Source organism: Pogona vitticeps, chromosome 3 (genome assembly GCF_051106095.1).
Source record: "Pogona vitticeps strain Pit_001003342236 chromosome 3, PviZW2.1, whole genome shotgun sequence".
NCBI lineage: Eukaryota > Metazoa > Chordata > Lepidosauria > Squamata > Agamidae > Pogona > Pogona vitticeps.
In genome coordinates, this window is record NC_135785.1 from 224562325 (window position 1) to 224583237 (window position 20913).

Sequence of the window (20913 nt, forward strand, 5' to 3'; positions counted from 1 at the left end):
GCAAGCTACGCTTCTGGATCGCGGCACAATTCCTTTTCCAGAGCAACTCCCGTTGACATCACGCGGTTCCTCACCCCGAGCTGTCTGTCCGTACCTCCCGGAGGGACTTAGGAGCTCGGGAAGTTTCACATCGAGAAAGACGTCTCTTGTAAACTTCGCATAGATTTGCTGCGAAGGGCAGGCTGCCGTCGGAGGATAACAGATAGGTTATTCATCATGAGTCAGCTTCCTGCCTCTGACATCAGCAAAAATCAGAGCTGGGCTTTGGGAAGAAGAGAGCCAGAAGGCTTCTGGGGGGGGGGGCCGAGGGCAGGGGAAAAAAAACTTATGTATCCTCAGAAAGAAGGCTTTCCCCTCCTCCTCGTGCTCTCTCTAGAGTTTGGCCCGCAGTCAAACAGACACACAGGAAAAGGCTCCTTGCAGCCGGACACTTGAAGGAATCCAGCTGTGTTTATTTGCCCCTCTCTTTCACAGAGACTTGAGAACATTGTAAAGAGAGGCCTGCTTAGTCTACATGTTGAGCTTGCTGGACAGAAGGCAACTGAAACTCAGGAGGGCTGACCCTTCATTAGCACTTTTAAAAAGTTTGGCACAAGTTCATCTTGAGAATCACAAGAGGTCTAGTGCAAATCCCCTGCTAAGTTGTTCTAATAATAATAATAATAATAATAATAATAATAATAATAATAATAATAATAATAATAATAATAATAATAATAATAATAATAATAATAATAATAGCCTTCTAGGAAGTCAAATCTGACGATTCTGACTTATGGTGATCCTTTCCTGGGTTTTCCAGGTAGAGATAACACAAAAGAGGTTTACCATTCCCTTCTTCAGGAGGTGCCTTGGGATTCTGCAGCTTGCCCAAGGCAACACAGGCTGGCTCTTCTGAGAGGCACAGTGGGGAATTGAATCCTCAACCTCTCCTACACCACTGAGCTATCCAGCCAGCCACTAAGTTAATAGGACGCACATAATTAGGAGAGGAGGGTTTGCAGTAACCATGTGTGGCCCTTACATAGGCAAACCCCGAGGCTCTCTTATGCACTAGGATTCTATTATTCATCTGGTTGCTTTTATAAGATGTGACCTGCATGTCGGAGGTGTGCTTCTGTTGGAGACGTGCCGCAGAATTTCCCAGACACATGGCAATGCAATGAACATTAGGTCAACTTGTAGAACTTGTAGAATAGGACAGGGGAGGTGTGTTCCTTGGCTTCACTTCTGAGCTGCCTTTGATTAGGCTTCTATCGCAAACATAGTCACTAATGAAAAGTAGGAATATGCAAAAACAGTCCAAATATTACTGATGCTTACATAAGCTTTGCATTAAAGTACTGTGGTGCATCGCTAGACAATGATAATCTGTTCCACTGAAATCGCTGTTTAGCAAAATCATTCTCTAGCGAAAAGCATTTCCCCATTGGAATGCATTGCAATCTGTTTAATGCGTTCCAATGGGGAAGAATAATCGTTGTCTGGCGAAAATCGGCCATAGGAAAGCCGCTTTGTGAACCGCCGATGAGCTGTTTAAATTGCTGTCTTGCGAAGCTTAGGTCCCGAAAACACCTGTTTGCGAGTGCAGAGGGAGCTGTCTAAATCATCATATAGCGAAAATCATTATGTGAAGCAGGGACCAAACATTGTCCAGCAAAATTCCCCCATAGGAATCACTGTTTTGCGAATCGCTATAGCGATCACAAAAAGCCAATGTCTAGCGAAAAACTGTCATGCAGGATAAATGTCTAGGGAGGCACCACTGTACTTGCTTATATAGCTAATTGACGGGGTACCAGGGAGCATCTCAATTGCTCAGTCAAGCATGTGACTGATATGTTCTGCAGCATGTTGTCTGTTAGCTACAACAAGTTATGCAAACCTTGTGTGAATACCATCAGGATTCTGCCATTGCCATGTGATCCGCTCTTGATCTACTGTGTACCTGCAGTAGCTCAATATTTATTATTTCTTTATGGTAGCTACGAGATGAGCTTGCCTCCATGAATAACAGAAAGATTTGGATGCAGCTATTCGGGGATGGGGGTGGGGTGGGAGGAAGTATCAGGAAATACCTAGCAGATGTTCAGCGCCTGGCAGGCAGAAGCCAGAACTTGTTATGGTCTGTTGTTCTGTCTTGCGAGGTCACACTGTTTCCTTGTCTTCTAGCTGCTATACAGCCAAATTCTCCTGTCACTATAAAACTGCATTTTGAAAATTTTGCACTATAAAACTTTGCATTTTGGTTTCAGGTAGAGCTGTGGGGATATCATAATCGGTTGTTTTGTTTTGTTTTCTTCTAGGAAGAGCAAACTGCAGCATGAAAATCTTTCCACTCTTCCAAGGTGTTCTCTATAGATGAAATATTCCACGGATACAACTGGAAATGAAAATCAGGAGGAGCTTGCTTTGCATAAAGTCCCGATGCATTTATGCAGAGGATCTGACATGTTATGATTGGTCACAGAACTGATGCTAGACCAGCCTCACCATGAGGCAGAGCGAGGCACACACCTCAAGCAGTAAGTGGTGCCGAGCAGCAATGAGAGCATCAGAAGTATTCCTCCTTAGCCCTTGGGCCTCTCCTCTTTCATGAAAAACGTACTGCCTGTCTTCCCTCTTCTAATCTGGCTTGTTGCCCCCAAGATGTGGTGGAAGAAACTGTCCCATTATCTGTGTTCAAATAAGATTTAACTGCTGGCCCACCTCATTTCTGGACACTCAGTGGAGGGATTATCATCCTGGCCTTTTCCTGACCTAGCATAATGTCTTGGGCCAGCACTATGCTGACAGTAAGAAATTTCTGCTCTGCATGCCATGAATCATTATGCACCCCTTCATCTTTCCTTCTTTTCAATATTATACGCAAGCATCTGCCACATAGTAATATTCTGCATACTTTTGATTAGAAGTCATTCAGCGTTTCATTAAATGCAAAAATGCTTCTAACTGCTGGGAAAAATGGTGTTTAGTCTTTCCATAAATGTCTTGTAATTTGTGTCTAATTCATAGTGACGTGTAACTAAAAATGATATTGAATCTGGCAAGAAATAGTATAAAATGAATGTTTAATATAGTTATATAAAACTTCTAGCGTCTTGACTGCACTGAAGACTCAAAAGAACTACAGCCATCACAATGTTTATAGTGGTTCTATAAATAGGGATGTTAAAGGTGCCCGATATGGAAAATAACAGGCAAAGCTCAAATATCTTACTTTCCCCCCTAAAAATTCCATGAATGCCTAGCAGTTTAATATTCATAAGAATAAAATATAACATTTGTTCTGTGGGTTTTTTCCTGTCTAGTCTGCTTAATTAAAATAGTTATGTGGTTCAGTAATAAGAAAAACTATTCTGTCTTCTTCTCAAATGTCATTTTTCAAAAATAAAACTTTGTTTAAAGAATAGATTTTGGCTATGATGCAAACCCTGAAGAATTGGCAGTGTAACCAGTCCTTACAAAGGCAATGTTCTGTGAAGCAGCCATGATGGAATTTGCCCAGATTTTGTAATAATGAATGCTCCAGGTTGTATTCTGTATAAATGCCAAGTTTATAGCTGTATGTATATGTTGACTTAAAACTGTTTTTTCACAGAATTCTCCTTTAAACAGGACTTTATTCATTTGATCAGGTGGATGCTGTCAGTATGGTAGTGATGATGCCAGTGCGTATGACAGCATGATGCAAGGGCATATGATAATAATATTGATAATGTTGAGCATAGTTACGTTGAATTAGTGCAGAGCTGGGATATGACCTAAGAATCATGCATATTTTCTTAAGGAAGAAAGGAAGAGAACATGTGTGTGTAATTAATTATAATACTTCATATTTATACATTACAAATGAGACATGCAATGTAAGTCAAGCTCTTTCTCAAGATAGTCCTTTCTATTACATTCCCAGCAGCCTGCAACTCACAGCAGTCATCATTCCATGCTCATGGAGATTGTGATGTCTTGACTATGTTTTTTTTGGGGGGGGGGGTTCTCTCCCTTTGATTATTTTCCTTCTACAAATGTGAAATTGGAGAAATGTACTTGTGCAAATCTTGGTTTTCTCCCAAGCCGTTACTTCCTACTTGTGTGGGGGTGGTGACATCTTATCTGCATAAAGATCTACACTGTGAGAATGAGTTCACTGTCAGCATATAAGATATCCAAACTGCTCCATGTACAGTTTTTTATTATGTGATACTTAATATTATCCTGTAAGGCAGGGCGGGAATGTTCAACCAAATGCATACCTGTGAAAATGTGTCATCTTTTTGTGTTCCTCCTCCCTCTGACTGTTCTGCTGGGAATTTTTTTTAGAGGAGAAGAAAGAACCCAGGTTTCTTTTGTCCACAATCAACCCCTGAAGGAAAGGATTTAGGTTCTGACTCAGGGCATCCACATTCTTGAGTCACTAGGTGGAAGGGCAAGGTAAGCCTCCTGAATTACAAGCACTGTGAATAAATACTTGGTATCCCTTAGGTTACTTGAGAGAAAGAGGCTACTGCTGTTGTTTTTCCCAGTGAACAAAGTTTATTTCTCTCTCCCAAGGTGTCAATATAGACTTTTCCTGCTACTGCCAGTGAACTTTTACCAAAAAAGCTAAAGCACTTTAGGGCACAAGACAGGAAGTCTGAGGGAAGTGCACGCCATGATTTAGAATCTCCCCTTCTCTGATACAGCTGGACCACTTGAGGAGAAAGTTATCTTTGGTGCTGATGGCAGCTTTGTGTGTTCCAGTCATGCTGGCATCTCAGTGAGTGGTCACACCATTCTAGCTGAGATCCCCTCTCCATGGAAATCTTGTAAGTCACACATAATAGGGGTGGGGGGGGGAGTGCTTTAATTCCCGTCTGACTGAGAAGGGAAAATATAAGTCAGTAGTGTGAAATCCAGTGTACTGTAGTATGAAAGCCAGTTTGGACTCAGGAGACCTGTGTTCAAATAAGTGCCAAGCCATGAACCTTACTGGCTGACTCACAATCTATAAGCAAATTACACATGAACCAGTCACATTAGCAGTACTGAGGGATTATTTCGGTATACTCACCATAGGTTTAAGAGAAGTATGAACTGTAACCATAGGGACTATCCACATCATTTGGAACCTTGATTTTAAAAGCTTCCAATTTACACAGAAAACTGCTGTGGTGTATAAAAACTTGACTAGTCCCTTGCCACACATACAGAGCAATAGACCAGGAGACGAAAGGGAGAGGACTGGAATGCATGGTGAGTATGCCCAAGTGAGAATGGCTGAAGGTCAGGTCTCAGCCTGATCTACCTTGAAGAGGCTAGAGTGGAGAGAAAGCCATGTACGCTAAATCTCCCACAATGGAGAAAGGATACTTACAAGTGCAACTAGCAAGTCAACAAATAAGCATTTCTTCCCAATATAAGGATCACCAGTGAAGATTGCTCTTTCCTGCACATCTATAATTAGTCATGTTAAATACAGAGATAATAGAGTTTTCATATTAAGGATTGCATGTATTTATCCTAGTGATGGTTTAGCTATGATTAGAACGTATCAGATATTCTAACCCTACATTACACTGGACTTTATGTGTATGATTAGGGGAGGGGGCGTGTCTCAGAAAGGAGTGTCTTAGTTCAAGACTTAGCAGAAGAAATATTCAATCGGTGACTTCTTGATTCACTATGCAGTCTCATTCAGCAGTGCAAGTGACAGTGTTCATCCTGACATTCCTCACAGCAGCACTTTCAAGAAGAATCTAAAAATTCATGGAACGGTCTGGATCCATAACCATACATATAAGTCTGTGTTGTATGTGGGTTTGTATCTGTGGATATAGATGTAAATAGTTCCTGCAGCTACTTCGAGGGTTGTCACTCCACTCAGAATGGATAGGGATGCCCGAGGGGGAGTGGCACATGTTGTCTTTATTTCCTTAATGAAAAGATCAAAGCACTTCCAGTCTGGAACCCTTCATTCCACTAAATAACTGTTCTCTTGATCCCTATGCTATATATTTTCAAGATGACAATGATAAACAATAAAAGATATACCTTGTATAAAGAGGGGGAGGGGAGGGGGAGACAACATGAGAGTGTTTTTGTTGTGCGACAAAAGGAATTCCTAAAAAGAAGCCAAGTGTTGCAAACGATTCCTGCTGACTTGCTCACACAGATAGCTGATCCATTAACTTGAAACTGATTAAGCTGGCTATTTTGCATAAGCAACGCTGGAGCCACAAGGAACCAGTTAGTGTCTGTGTTGCTACAGCAGGCATATATTTATTTGTATGCCATTCATTTAAGAACTGCCAGTGATTACAATTATTTTAAATAGGAAAGTCTGAGTCCTGATTAATTTAAATGACTGACTACCTGTGAGGCGAAGAACTCGCCCAGGATCAGGAGAGTGTACCATCCGACTCTCAAATAAAGACAGAAGCACAAGAGACAGTAGTGATAGAAAAGGAATTAAGTAAACTAGAAATAAAAGAAGAGACTGAAGGGGGTGCAAATCAGGTGGGAAAGGAGGAGGAAGAAGGTGGGGTGAGGGCAGAAGCACGTTGGGGAAGAGAAGAGAAAGGAAGAACTTGTAGAATTGATCCAAGAAGACCCTTGGACAGGAGAGTGGGTAGAATTCAAGGTGCCCCATGAGTACGTTGAAAGGGAATGGAGATGACAGATGTAGAGAAAGCCGCCTTACTGAGGGGAGACTGAGGAGCAAAAGCAAGGAGTACAAAGCATGGGTAAAGAGGTAAGAACAGAGGAGAGAAAGGCAGAGATGTGTAGTGAGTCCGGAGAAATCCCGTGGGCCTAGCCCCTTCAGACCCTGCTGGAGAACGATGCATGGCTCAGTAAAAGGGGAATACCAGGGAAGTTCGACATCCAATCCACAAACCTCAAGTGGTCTGAGAACTGAAGTGGGCTGAGTTGATGGGTGCCAGACCCAAATGGTCTGGGATCTAAGCTTAGTTTTATTGCTACAAGTCAACACCCATTTCAAAAATTACCACATCAATCATGGTTAATTGTCATTAGTCATCAAAAGTCCATTAAATAGTATTAGTATATAAGCTTAAACTCTTCAACTCCTGGTAACAGAGCTTGATCATAAACAAATAGTTGTAATTAATTCTGTGTCCCAATAACCAGCACATTACATATATCACAACAGTTTTATGCTATAGTGTTTTTCTTGCCAAGAACAACTAGTACTAAAAGAAAAAACTAAAATAAATAGGAAATCTCAAAAGTACTGATGATAAAATTTAGTAAGACCAAATGCCTTTCAAATTAAAGAGCTGCCTTTTAGAGAAGATTGAATAAATCAGTTGTTGAATGGAAACTCAACACGTATAATTCCACTTGATTAAATTGTTCAACTCTAGTTAAGACTAACAACAGGATACTAGCCTATGTCAGCATGGGGACAGCTGGATGGTCTAGCACAGGATCTGATAATAAGCATTTTATCTAACAGGAAGCACTTTGCATAATTGGCTTAGATGCCCTTGATTAAGTTAATTTGGTAACTCAAAGCATATTTCATATGCACAATGCATTAAGGTTAAACATTCTTCAGATGCTCTTTTGAATTCTCCCGTTTTTCTCATTCCTTCTCTTTCTTTCCTACCATCTATTTTGAGTACAGTAATGTATGTATCCCAGTGTAAGTGGATTCAAGCTTGGGCTCTCTCCATCCTCCCTTTCATTCCTCAAAAAGTGGTGATGACTCTTCAAGCTACATAAATTTTTTATTAACTGACAATGAAGAACCATGAACAATTTCTGTAGGAACAACGGGTCTGCCTGATATGTCCTTTTTATGCCAACCCTTCTTAAACTCGGGTGTTAAGAAAAACTTCATCAACAGGGGTTCACCCCAAAGCATTCATGATCAGGGGTACCCATCCTAAGGGTATGTCTTCCTCCTTTTCCTCACACTTCTTTCTCTTCTCCTCCTGTTCTACCTCTGTCTCCCAGTCTACTTCCCCCTTTATCTCTCCCTCCACCTCTGTCGCCAGATACCCCTCTTCCATTGGTGTCTCTGCCCCGACAGTTGCTTTCCCGCTCTTTGCCTCCTGTATTCCCAGCTGAGTCATTGCCGGTAACAGCATATAGACAGTCTCATAAACCTCTGTGGTAGTTGTTTGAGGGGTTGGCTCACCCTCCTCCTTTCTGATGGAGGTTTGCTCCTTCTCAAACCCAGTCTACTTTTAAAAAAATCCTTAAATTCAATTAAATTAATTATCTTATCAGATAGTCATTGTCTGCAGCTGCTAAGAATGTACAGGAGGATGTTTTGAGTAAGGTGGGTGTATACACTTATATATTTAAACCAAACTGTCTGCAAACCTTCATTGCTTGCCTTGAGGTTTTCTTTTTTCATTAAAACAGGAATTTGAGATGATCTAAACAAGTAAGAACCTTTGCCAGTATTGACTTTTTAGTTTTTCCAAGTGGGCAAAAACTACTTCACAGACAGAAAAATATTTTTCCTGTCTGTTAAATCAAATATGTAAACTATTCTAGGTAACAGAGCTGCTTCAAATAAAGATTCAGGCCATAAGGACATATTAGTAAAGGTACATCAAAACTAGCCCACATATAAGTATATTAAATTAAAATGTATGTGCTCCGTGCCTTCAAGTCAGAACCAACTTATAGCAACCAATAGGGCAATAGGATAAGTGAGATATTTAAGGTTTTACCAGTTCCACTCCACCAGGCAATTTCCATGGCCAAGTGGAGATTCGAACCCTGTTCATCAGAGTCCTAGTTTGACACTATTGAATAAAGGGAAAGTGAATAAGTCAGCACTTATGTAAGTTCCACTGATTCAGTAGATCGGTTCTAGGTGGAATTTAATATTCATGTTTCATTAGCTGTAGTCTACTGAATTTGCTGGGACAATATATGCTACCTGCATAAAAATATAGCACTGAAACTGCCCACTTATGCAAGAGCAAAGTTCTGGCTCAGACGTGGACAATGCAGGAGAGAAGGTCAATTCATCCGTATCCATTACTAATGGTGCAGTGGAGCTAAGGCTCATAGTCAATGTCTTGGGAATTTTTGATTAGCATTGACTATGACACTGCATGCTACCATTGTTGAGAATTCCCTGTTGTCTCTGAGCTTATCTGCAATCTTCACAGCAGCTGGAGGTGAAACAGACCCTCCCAGGAGCAGCATATTGTAACAAGCAATCCCTGGTACTGTATACTGGAAAGTATTGGAGGATGGTTTTGGTCTTGAATGGGCAATGAAGAGCCATTAATTTCACAAAAGATACAAAATGTATTCGTTGATATTGACTAGAGATGGGTATGAACCAAACCACAAACTAGAAAAAAAAACTCGGCTGGTTCATGGTTTGGTTCGGGGATTCTGTTTTGCCAAAATGAAATGAAATGAAGCACCAAACTTTTTACCTCTTGAGAAAAGAAATTAGTCTTGCAGAGAACAAGAAATTAGCTAATCCTTAGCCTACCAGCCATATGGACACCATCTACCAGCAGTTCATCTACCAGCAATTCATTCAGAATTGCCTAGCTGCTTTTCCTCAGAGAGTTTTCAAATAAATGTTTGCAAATGTAAGCATGCAGCTGAAATTCTACAGCAATGTGGGACAGAGATTGTAAGCTGATACAGTGGGGTCTTGACTTGAGAACTTAATCCGTATTGGAAGGCGGTTCTCAAGTCAAAAAGTCTGTAAGTCAAGTCTCTATTGACCTACAGTGCATTGAAAACCGATTAATCCCGTAACAGGCCATTTTTGTTCCATTTTGGTTTTTTTCTGGTCTGTAAGTCAAATCTCAGTCTGCAAGTCAAATCTAAATTTTGCAGCCAGAGAAGTCTGTAACTCAAAAAGTCTGTAAGTCAAGCCGTCTGTAAGTCAAGGGTCCACTGTAATTTAAGCCAAGTGTATCACTAGACAAGGATGAGGGTCTGTGGAGAGAAACTGAGCTTCCCTTCCCTTTGTTTCTGACTTTTGAGAGTGTATTTCTATTTATGGCAAAGGAAAGGGGAATAATTCAAAAGTGCTTCGCTACAGAATTTTATTATGCTGTTGTCAAGAACGAGCACACAACTGTTGGCTTCGATCCTGTTAATGTATTCAAAGGCCTCACTGAACTCAAAGAGGCTTTCACAGACCTGGGCACAGGAGTAAGCCCCAGATGATTCTAACATATGTACAGGAAGAGGATTAATATTAGACATTGTGGAAAATGGCACTTTGAGTGTTTTGTCAATATACTGGCTTTAGAGTCACAACATTTAATAGGGAACAAATAGATAGCAAATGCTTCACTTTTGCTGATTTCCTTTCCTTCAACTAGCTCTTCCTACTGTGTAGTACACTCCTGTCTTACGTGTCTATTAAACTAAAGAGAGGCAGAATGCAGCATTGGTGAAGAAAAAAGGCTCAGGAGTAGAGGACACAGTCAGTTCCCAAGGTCACTAACAGCACGTGATGCAGGAGAATATCCATCAAAATCTACCAGACCAACCTTCTCTACAGAATACACTTTTTACTAGGACACAATCCAGGACGGCTTAAAACAAAACCTGACACATCCACTAAAACAATGTACACAAAATTCAGTGGGATTTACTGACATATCAATATGTACTGTATAATATGGAAACTTTAAATTAGAGCTTAATTTAAGCCAGTCATTTGCTGTTTGAGATAAAGAAGAAAATGACATCAGCACCCATTCCATTTATGAAAGTCGACTGGACTGTTAACTGAATATTTCTTCAACATATGGTGATGGAATATCACCTTCTATTGCAACTGAAAGGAGCAGATTATGGTAGGAGGCACAGGACTATGTAGCATGTACAGGTTTGTCCTTCAACAGTTTCATCCCACCTCCTGCTATCTGCCACTTGAGGCAGTTGCCTCACTCTTCCAAATGGTAGTGCCATCCCCATGCTCATACTTTGATGAGATCTTTTGATAGGACTTTTTCCCCCCAAGGAGGTAGCTGTGTTACTATGCTGTAGCTGAAACAACGGAGTCTCATGGACTCCTTTAAGACTAACAAGTACTACTTGGCATGACTTTTTGTCGACATAACAAAGCAGGCTATATCTATGGATGTTCATGTCAAATAAAATTTATCAGACTGGACAATTCATGTAGTCAATCTGTTTCCATATATGTAGAAGGAAGTGAGAATGTATTTGCCCTATCCACCAATGTGGGATCAGCACAGTGTCACATGGAGCCACACCATTTATCTGTGCCTATTAGAGATGCGTATTAACCACAGTTTGATGGTCTGGCACAGTGCCCACGCAGGTGTTCCACAGGTGCTGCATGCTTCCCTCTCCCACCTCCTGTGGGCGGTCACCAACTCACCTGCGGCAGTGCAGGCTTCCCCTCCTCCTCAGGCAATCGCCCACTCAGACAAGGAGGCGGAGCAGGGAAGCCCACACTGCTGCCAATGAGAGGATGATTTCCCAAGGAGGTGGTGAAGGGAAGCTCACAGTGCTCACGGAACACCAGTGCAGGGGCTCTGTTGAACTGCTGAACCATGGTTTATGCCCATCTCTAACCTGTATGCAAACAGAAACAACGCACAAAAATCAACTCATCAAACCTGGATTGTATAGTTGGATGCTGGGTTCTAGTCTGTCTGAGCATTAGAATTATACATGAATTTGTGAGACCACTGGATGTGGGGCAGGCATCCTAGGTAAGTGGGGAAGGCAAGAATATATTCACCAGCTGTGCTTACCAATATAGCTGTATGTTCACTGAGCTACACTCTTAATATTTAGAATAGAAATTGGTAGAGATAAGCTCTGTCAGTGAAGAGCTAAACTTTTTAAAGCATTGTAAAGCATCGATTAGGTAAGACATAGAAATGTTCGACCATGGTTCTTCATCCTTTTGGAATAGTAATGATAACATTCCCTCTTCTTTTTTTTTTACACATTTTAATCAGCTTTTTCCCCACCTGTTTGTCAGATAGCATATCTTTCAAATCTTGTAAGGCTACCCTGTAGCCAAGATTCTTTTATGTTGACACAGAGAAAAATAGAACATATGTTTTAAATTAAATTTCATTTTTATATAAGCAGACCATAATGCACATTCTTGTGTTTCAGGGTGTTTTTCTTCTTCTGATGGAGACTGAGAGCCTTTTCACATAATCCGTTTTATAGAATATTAAGTGTACATTTGTTTCTCATTTATAGCACAGATTCTTCACATCTGTCCTCAGGGCTGCACTTCTGTTGTGGAGTATTTTACAAGCGCATAAAGAGAGCTGGATGTGAGCAAAGAAGAGTTTGGTTAAAGTCATTACAGCCATGGAGTGCAGTAGATAACTATGGCCAGTCATTGTCTTTCAGATTCATTCATTCATGGACTTTTTATGAGGTTGAAGTGGATTATATGGTAATGCATCTTGGATGCCTTCAAAATAGGGACTTGAAAAGCTTTGTTTCTGTTTTGTTGTGATTCTCAAATTCTCCTTTCCTGTTTTGGGTCTGATTATTCACTCCTTTTTTTTCCTACGTTTAAATTTTCATCCATTTTTCATAATGTGTGCTTATATTTTCACATTTTCTCTCATTTGCAAAACTTGTCATGCTTGATTGCTGTGCATATTTTTTCATATTAAATACAATTGGACCATTTATCATTTCAGAATGTGTGCGCTATCTTATGCTCATTTTTTGTGTGACTGAAATGCCCTTTTAGCCTTGGAGAGGTTTACCCAAAAGCATGATGAGTGTCTTCTAGCAAGAAGTTTCAAGAGGGACAAAAAGGCTATTTTTGTTGATATTGTTAAATGCAAATAAAGTTCTTGGAAGATAAAACAAAATATAATTGTAGTCAACAAATAATATAGGGACTGAAATCCTGTTTTCTTGTTGCTTAGTATAGTAAGTTGCAACTAGAGAAGGCCTATTGAATGAAAGGTGATTTGTTACGTCAACTGCTCCACAAATTCCATTGATTGAAAAGGGCCTACTCTAGTTGTGACTTACTATGCTAAGCAACAGGATTTCACACAATGTGTTATTTGCAATAATGTGCAGATTATTTCTTATTTATGCACTATCTCTCTTTCAGCCAGCACATTCAGTGCTAAGGTGAGTGTAATGTTGATGCTGTTTTATGGCTACTCTACAGTAGTTTGGGGATTTGTATTATTGTATTGTGAATCTTGAGTGACATGAACACAAAGCATTTTATGGATTAATCCAAACCAAAAGTAAGCTAAGGAGAAAGAATAAATAAATCATAAATATGGTTGAAAATCATGTGGCTGTGCATATATCACAGCGGATACAAGCACCTCATCCATGTTTATTTGGAAGAAATTTCTGCTATATTCAGTGAGTTTTACACTTGGCTAAATATGTATAAAAAGAAAAGAACAATCCAGAAGTTATCCGTCATAAAGTCTCGTTATTTTCTGACCTATCAGAGTCACAACAGAGCCAGTCCAGGAACGTACCATGGTCTGTGGTATCAAAAGCCACTGAGAGATGTAGGAGAATGCAAAGTAGATTTTCCATCAGGGTGGTTGAGTCTCTTTTTTTTACTGAAACTGACCTGATGTCAGACTGAAACAATTCTGAGCAACGGGACTCCTCCATTAACATCTGAAACTGCCCAGCCACTATATTCTCAAGAGCCTTGTTTAAGAACAAGGGGTTTGCAATGGGACAATAATTCTGACATACCTCTGACTGTGAACATTGAGAGTGAATAGCCATCAAGATGACTATTGACCCATTGTTATCAAGGCTGTTAGTTCACTTTTCCTTGATTCATATTAGGGGACACAAGCTAGGTGCAGCCCAGTTACACATGGAAATTGTGTGATATTGTTGTAATCAATAAAATATACAAAGGTGTGAGACTATTTGAATATACCTAAAGTTCCTTTCAGGTTTCAGAGGGTTAGAAACTCAGCCAGAAGTATGTGGAAGTGCAAGAGTATTTATACTTCCTCTTGTGTTTTTCAGGTTTATGTCCAAAACCTGAGATGTTGAAACTCTTTTCTATTTCCTACCTGAGATCCTCTGGGGGTATGTGACTGCTCTAATTATGAAGGCAGCTCCAAATCTGCATAAAGAAGATTCACAGACTCCATTTAGACATTGCAAACAAGTTTGAGAGGAACGAAATGCAATTGAGGCACAAAATCTATCTTTAGCTTATTTTGAACACCTTTGCACTTGACCAATTTGATATATGGAAATGACAGACCTTATGTATAATGATATCTCTTTGAGCTGTAAATCACTGGTTCTTAACCTTGGGTTTCTCAGGAGTTTTGGACTGCAACTCCCAGAAGCCTTCACCACCAACTGTGCTGGCTGGGGTTTCTGGGAGTTGCAGTTCAAAAACATCCAAGTAACAAAGGTTAAGAACCACTGCTGTAAATCATACATGTGTTAATTTGTCTTCTTAATCATGCCATGCTTGTAACAACAATTTGGTGAATGGCTATTATTAGTAACCTAATTGCCATTTAAATAAAAGAGTCTGGTGGTACCTTCAAGATTAACAACTTCTGTTTGGTGTATGGTTTCATGGAGCGCAGTCCATTTTATTAGATCCATCTGTCCCTGTTCTTTGCAGTTTCCCTGGATGTACATATCTCTTAAAAAGGGATTCAAGAGGAAGAATGAGCAATTAAAGCACAATCATATTTAATATATATTTAAAAATGCAATTTAAAATACAACAAGAAAGGCCAATAGGATGCTCTTTCCTCTCCAAACAGTGGGTTGTTCTGAGCTTGCCCCAATGACATTCTCCCCCAGCCGTACTTCTTTCTTCTCTAGCTGTTTATGTAGAGCTGTAACTGGCATTTTTGGCCCCTGTAGCACGCAGTACAAAATGTGACCCTAAATCAACTTCGTACTTCATGACATGAAAAAAAATACAATAAGTAATTTGAGCACAGAACATATTGCCAGCATCAAACCTGCTTCACAAGGGATCAGCATTACTGTCAGAGCTGCAAAACCAGCTCAAAAGTGCATTTATTGTGTGTTCATATGCATGTGTGTGTGTATATGTACACATAGAGACAGACAGACATCGGGTAGACCTGCTCTGCCTCCTCTGGGCCCAGGATACTGACCACCTTTCCTCTGCTTTCTCCCTCATGGCCTGTTTTTCTAACTCTGCAACTTGACACCAGTCTCTCCGGTTCGCCCCAGAGGCTTGGCCAGCTGCCATTTTCTTCTCTTAGAGCAGACCAGGCAACCAAGTCAGCCTTGGAGGTTTGTAGGAAGGGGAATATCCTCTAAACTAGGCACCTCCCCCAGGCAAAGTCCCAGTTGAACTGCCCTAATTACAGCCCTGCGTGTACAGGGTGACCCAAGCAATTCTGTCCCATCATTATCACTGTTGCCATGAAGATGAAAAAGACCCTCCTCTCACACACACAGAGACATACACATCAACTGGTGGCCTACCCAGTTTTCCCTGTGTGATTGCTAGAGAAGGTAGGTAGTGTGGCTCTGCAGGTTGCCTGAGTTAGAGACTACTGAATAAATCCTGGTTCTAAGGCATCTTTTCGGAGACAAAGCAGATGGTAGACATCCAGAGAAAATGTAGCCCTGGTGATTTATCTGGTCGTCATTCCCATTTGCTTTGGTTCCAGGTGGATCCTTCAGAGCCAGGACTGTTTTTTTTTTTTAAAAAATAGCAGGCTCTAAGTCCATCCTGTTGACACTCTATATGGCCTGCATTTTCCTTTTCAGTGGCTGGGTGCAAGGAAAAGCCTGAAAGCATAGAGGGGGCTTGGCAGCATCCAGGCATGAGAGAGCTTCATTCAACAGTTGTTCTCCAAAGCAGAGTGCAGCTCAGGTAGTAGCAGTGATGATGAGGAGAAACACATTGGCCACCCTACTCCCCTGCTGCTTGAGGCAACCACATCAAGGCAGCTAATGGCAAGGCTAGCTCAGCCATATATGTGTGTGTGTGTGTGTATATATATATATATATACACACATATATATATACACACACACGTATGCTTGGAGATCAAACAAATGTTTCCCGCATCTGACAAGATGAACTGGAATCCATACAATTATATGCCAAATATGTATGCCATTAAACTGTCCAAAGATGGTTGTTTTGTCTGCAGCTCAGTTGAACAAATTTGATTATATTGTACCCAAAGCATTTACAATGTGAGTGAAGTATTGACAGGCAAGTCACTTGATGCAGTTATTGATCATTACAAACTTCATTCAGAAGTGCTTAGAGTTTCTGCTTTCAGCTTTGGCGAGACTGGGTTGTAATATATGTAAGAATCATAGCAATCATATATTGGACGGAGACATCAGGTTTCTCTTTCTCTCAAAGAAATGTCTTTTGCAGATGCTTTCTTCTGAAATTGTAAATGCCTTTTTTGGGAGTTGAAAGGAAATCTTGGGCAGATTTATATTGGCTGGTCTCTGATCTAACTGAGGAAATGGCAGAGTCGCATCTTTTGGAGAATTAACATCTGTGCCCCTTCAGTTAGTTTTGCAGTTCATTTGGGAGGGGACATCTTAGGGGGTTCTGTTCAAAAGACCTACAATTGCAGCTGCTTATATAACAAAAGCTCTTTATTTGATTCAGCAATATTTCATTTTGTAATTGCCCCACTGAACCATCTATCTCTGTGCTCCATTGTGAGTCCCTATCCTCTGCAGTGGCCACCCACAGTGCTTACCTGGCTGTGGAGGTAACGTTCCAAAGGTAGGGTGGCCACGTGTCTTTTTGTCTACAGAGCACAGCCCTCTGTTTGGAGATGTATTCTGTAGGAAAGGCCATCTCATCCCTGTCATTTAAAGAACCATAAAAAGGAAAAGGACTGTGAAGCTGCCCATTCGTAGTTAGCACCTGGACAACAGCTTTGGTGGGTGCACAGATCAGCTGGTCACAGTTGTCTCCTTATTGGTGAAAGGTACTGCAATTCTGCTAAATTATAAAAATCATTTCTAAATTTGCACCTGTATTTATCATTTAGCATAAATATAAATTGATCCCTCTCCCACCCCCAACTTTTCATTGATGCAGTGTGTCAGTACCCCAGAGCAATGCTTGGTCAGGGACACTGAAAAACAGAAAAGAGTGGAGAATTGAAAGCCTGATGCTACTCAGGGCACTGCTCTAGGAAAAAAGGAAAAAAGAAAGGGGGCCTACTATAGGTAACAAGTATTGGGGACAACTGATGTATTGGGGCAGTTGCCAAAGGCTGCAACATTGACTGCAGTCCTGAGCCCCATGCCCTGTGCCCCCCCTTAACATTACACTTTCTCTGCTTCTGACTATGACATTTGAAGGTGATGCTATGGTGGACTCTTTCACTCTGTGCCCACAGGAGCCAGCCCAAGTAACTACGTTGAATTATTCACTGTAGGGCAGTGAATAACCTCACTGGCAAGCTGCCGTACAGATCTCCTTCCACATGTTTGCAGTGTGTATGCAGCCATATGCTGCAAAGGTACCAATCCTGTGCACACACATTTCAGAAGAAGCAACTCAAGCCTCTAAAGAAAGCTAATCTTTTTACCACACGCTGTACTCTGAACTGTGTCCCATGCCAGTTCAGTTGTGTGTGGTGGCCTGTTGTCCTTTCTGAAGACCAGGAAAGTATGGAATAATTGTATGTACATGTCCCAGCAACAGAAAAAAAGAGGAAAAATTTTATTCTTCATCGTGGTCTTCTGTGAATGCACACAACAAGGGTTAATCAGCGCCAGCGATGATCTCCTCGGAACGTTCTAGAGCTTAAATAAAAGAAACAAAGTTGTAGGTCATTCATACTGCGCATGCTCCTCCCACCCCCTCCTCAGTTCCATTTCTCCGCCGGACAAACTGGTTCTCTTCGGCTAGAGCTCTGTTATTTCGCTTACTATTCTCTGATTTTTGGCTTTTTTGACCCTTGGCAAGGCAATTCGACTATTCTACTCTCTCCTGTCCTGACCCGGCTCGGTTTGTGGACTTTGAACTCTGGTTTTCCCTTGTTTTGGCGAGCTCGGGTTTTTCCCGCCCTTTTCAACGGTCTTCCGTTGCAAGGCGTTGTTGCGGTTTCAGCTTATGTCCCCCTCCGGTCCCTTTAGCTGGTGCATAAGCTGTGATAGAAAGCTCCCCTTCCAGGATCGGCACAAAAAGTGTCTTTTTTGTCTCGGGGAATCCCATTCTCCCCAGGATTGTAGGCATTGTAGGGCTTTTACTAAGCCAGCCCTCCGTGCTCACCAGCAGCGCTTAAAATTTCATCTCTGGAGCGCTGCGTTGGCTGCCTCAGAGCCGTCCCTTATGGAGCTTCCCCGTACGGCAGTTTCTCCGTCCACCTCAAGTAATCTGCCTCAACCTCCTGCCTCTAAGGCTTCTAAGAAGGCTACAGACAAACCTGCTAAAAACTCATCCAAGGAGCCGTCCTCTTCTAAGTCTGCGAAGAATAAGCCTGTGAAGCAGACAAAAAAGAGAGCTGTTAAACGCTTGGGAACGCTAGAGGACTTCTGTCTCTGCCTCCCTACGTTCCCCTACATTGGAGGAGCCTTCACACGATAAAGAGTCCTTGTTTGGGGTATCGGCTTCTCTACCCCCAGGACAGCCTGAGCCACCCAGGATCCCGGGGACCGTATCCCCAACACCGATTCAGCTTGCTGCCCCCACCGCAAGCTTGGTGTCTCCGCCCAACAGCCCTGAGTCTATCGGGCGGGCGTCTTCGGCTCACTCCTCCACTTCGGCTTCCTTGACACCGCCGCCGCCGAGGAAGAGGTCTCGCAAAACTAAACATGTCTCCAAACGCCGACATCGATCGCCTCTTCGCCATTCCCGGCGCCGGCGTCAATCGTCATCAGATGAATCTTCCTCGTCATCCTCGCCACCGAGGAAGCATCGGCGTCGACATTGACGGCGATACACCTCTTCATCGCCCTCGACCTCGCAGGACAGGCGTCGACGCCGAAGGAAGGCGAAATACATCTATGTCACTTCCTCCTCCTCGTCTTCGTCTCCACCGAGGAAGCACCGACGCCGTCACCACTTCGACGTCGAGGAGCTTCCGCGACCTGCTGTGCTTACCGACCAACCCAAGGGTGTTACTGCCCCTGTTTCATCTATGACGTCTGTCGCTGTCGGCCCTCAGCGTCTTTCTACAGCGGATTTCCGACCTGAGCTTCGAGCTCGCAAGAGAGGACATTCTCCCTTAGAAGAAGGGGTTCCCTTTTCGGACAGTTTCTCTGATTCTGAGGAGGAACCTCCTCCTCCAGAGGACAAAGAGGATTTGCCAGTGGGTGAAACTGTGGGATCCGACACGGGTGACCCCCATGCATCCTCTCCGTCGGAAGACTTCTCATCTTACTCACAGATGCTCGCACGAATGGCCAAAGTCCTTAAACTACAAATGGACACACCAGCTCCTCCAGAGGAGGATCTCATTTTTGGAGATATTAATAGTGAGCGGTCCCCTCCTCCCACTCTCTCTTACCTTTCTGTTCTTACCACTATCATCAAGGATTTTTGGGATCAACCTTCTACTACGCCTTCACTATCTCGGCGTACTGAGAATCTTTATCGTGTGTCTGGGGAGGATTCCAAATTTCTCCTGAAACATCCTATACCCAATTCCTTGATTGTTGAGACTAGTTGCACCAGACCAACAGGGAAGTCGCATGTCACTCCCACTAATAAGGAGGGGGAAAAGCTTGAAGTCCTTGGCAGGAAGATTTATTCTCTGATTGCTTTTATTCTCAGAGTAGCGAACTACCAAACTGCTCTGGGAGCTTATCAAAAGCAATTATGGCTAAAAACTTTGCCAGGTTTGCGGTTATTACCTGAGGATATCAGACAAGATTTTCTCAATACCTATGAGGAAGCTCAGACTGTTTCAAAGTATCTTCGTATAGCTACTAGACATTCTGTAGAGGCTGCAGCTAGAATTTTAATGTCGGTTGTTACTCTCCGTAGGCACGCCTGGCTGCGAGCTGCCAATATTCTGGATGATGTCAAGGCGAAAGTTGAAAATTTGCCATTTGACGCCTCTGGTCTTTTTAATGAAAAGACCGACTCCCACTTGGAGGAATTACACAAGGCAAAAAAGACTGCCAAATCTTATTATATTCAGCCTCAACCGAAATATAACAGGTACCAGTGGAAGAAACCTTATAACCAATATGGACAAGGTTCTCAGTTCAAACAGTTTAAGCCTCAGTCCCAGGCTAGGTCTTCCAATACTGCTTCTTCTTCTAATACTTACCGTTCTCAGCATTCCCAGCGCCGTCAGGGATTCAAACAGCCTGTCAAGAAATCAAAACAGTACCTTTGACCCAGTCGTCTCAGCTCCACTTTATCATACAACAAGACTTTCTCCGTATCTAAAAAATTGGTCCGCTATTACAAACGATTCTTGGATACTAAATATCGTTCAGTACGGATATCTGCTGGAGTTTCTCGACTACCCTCCTCTAGGGCAGGTTCTTTCTACATCATCCGATCCTGCTCTAGAGGAGGAAGTTCATTCTCTTCTACTAAAAGGAGCCATTCAAAGGGTACCAGCAAGAGACGTCAGGAACGGCTTTTATTCAAAGTATTTTGCCGTTCCCAAGAAAGACGGAGGCATCAGACCAATTTTGGACTTACGACTGCTGAATACTTACCTCTGTCCACGAAAATTCCGGATGGTCACTCTAGAACAAATCCCTCACTCAACAGGGGTGGAGGCCTTAGATACAATCTGCCTCCTGTTTATCACGCTGCCCTTTCATCCATCCCCAGAAAGATCAGGACCACACCCACCAGAAAGACCACTGTTAATGACTCATGTCAATGGGTGGAGGACTGCAGAGGTGAAATTTTCACTCCCCTGCCCACATCCTTTGTCCATCTAATGAGCCGTGGGAAGCAAACCTAAGGTGAGGGATATAAAAGGGGTCTCCTACCAACTC

General features: G+C 42.1%; 1 long non-coding RNA gene across 2 annotated transcripts; it reads left to right on the plus strand.

The window, feature by feature from the left end:
• The first annotated feature begins 67 nt into the window (after window positions 1–67).
• Window positions 68–17367, plus strand: LOC140705622 (uncharacterized). Of its 2 annotated transcripts, XR_013543300.1 has the most exons (3): window positions 68–206; window positions 2307–12394; window positions 13978–17367. It is a non-coding gene; the product is annotated as an uncharacterized LOC140705622 (long non-coding RNA). The 2 variants fall into 2 exon arrangements; XR_012085056.2 differs by having other exon boundaries at window positions 2307–17367.
• Window positions 17368–20913: the final 3546 nt, after the last annotated feature.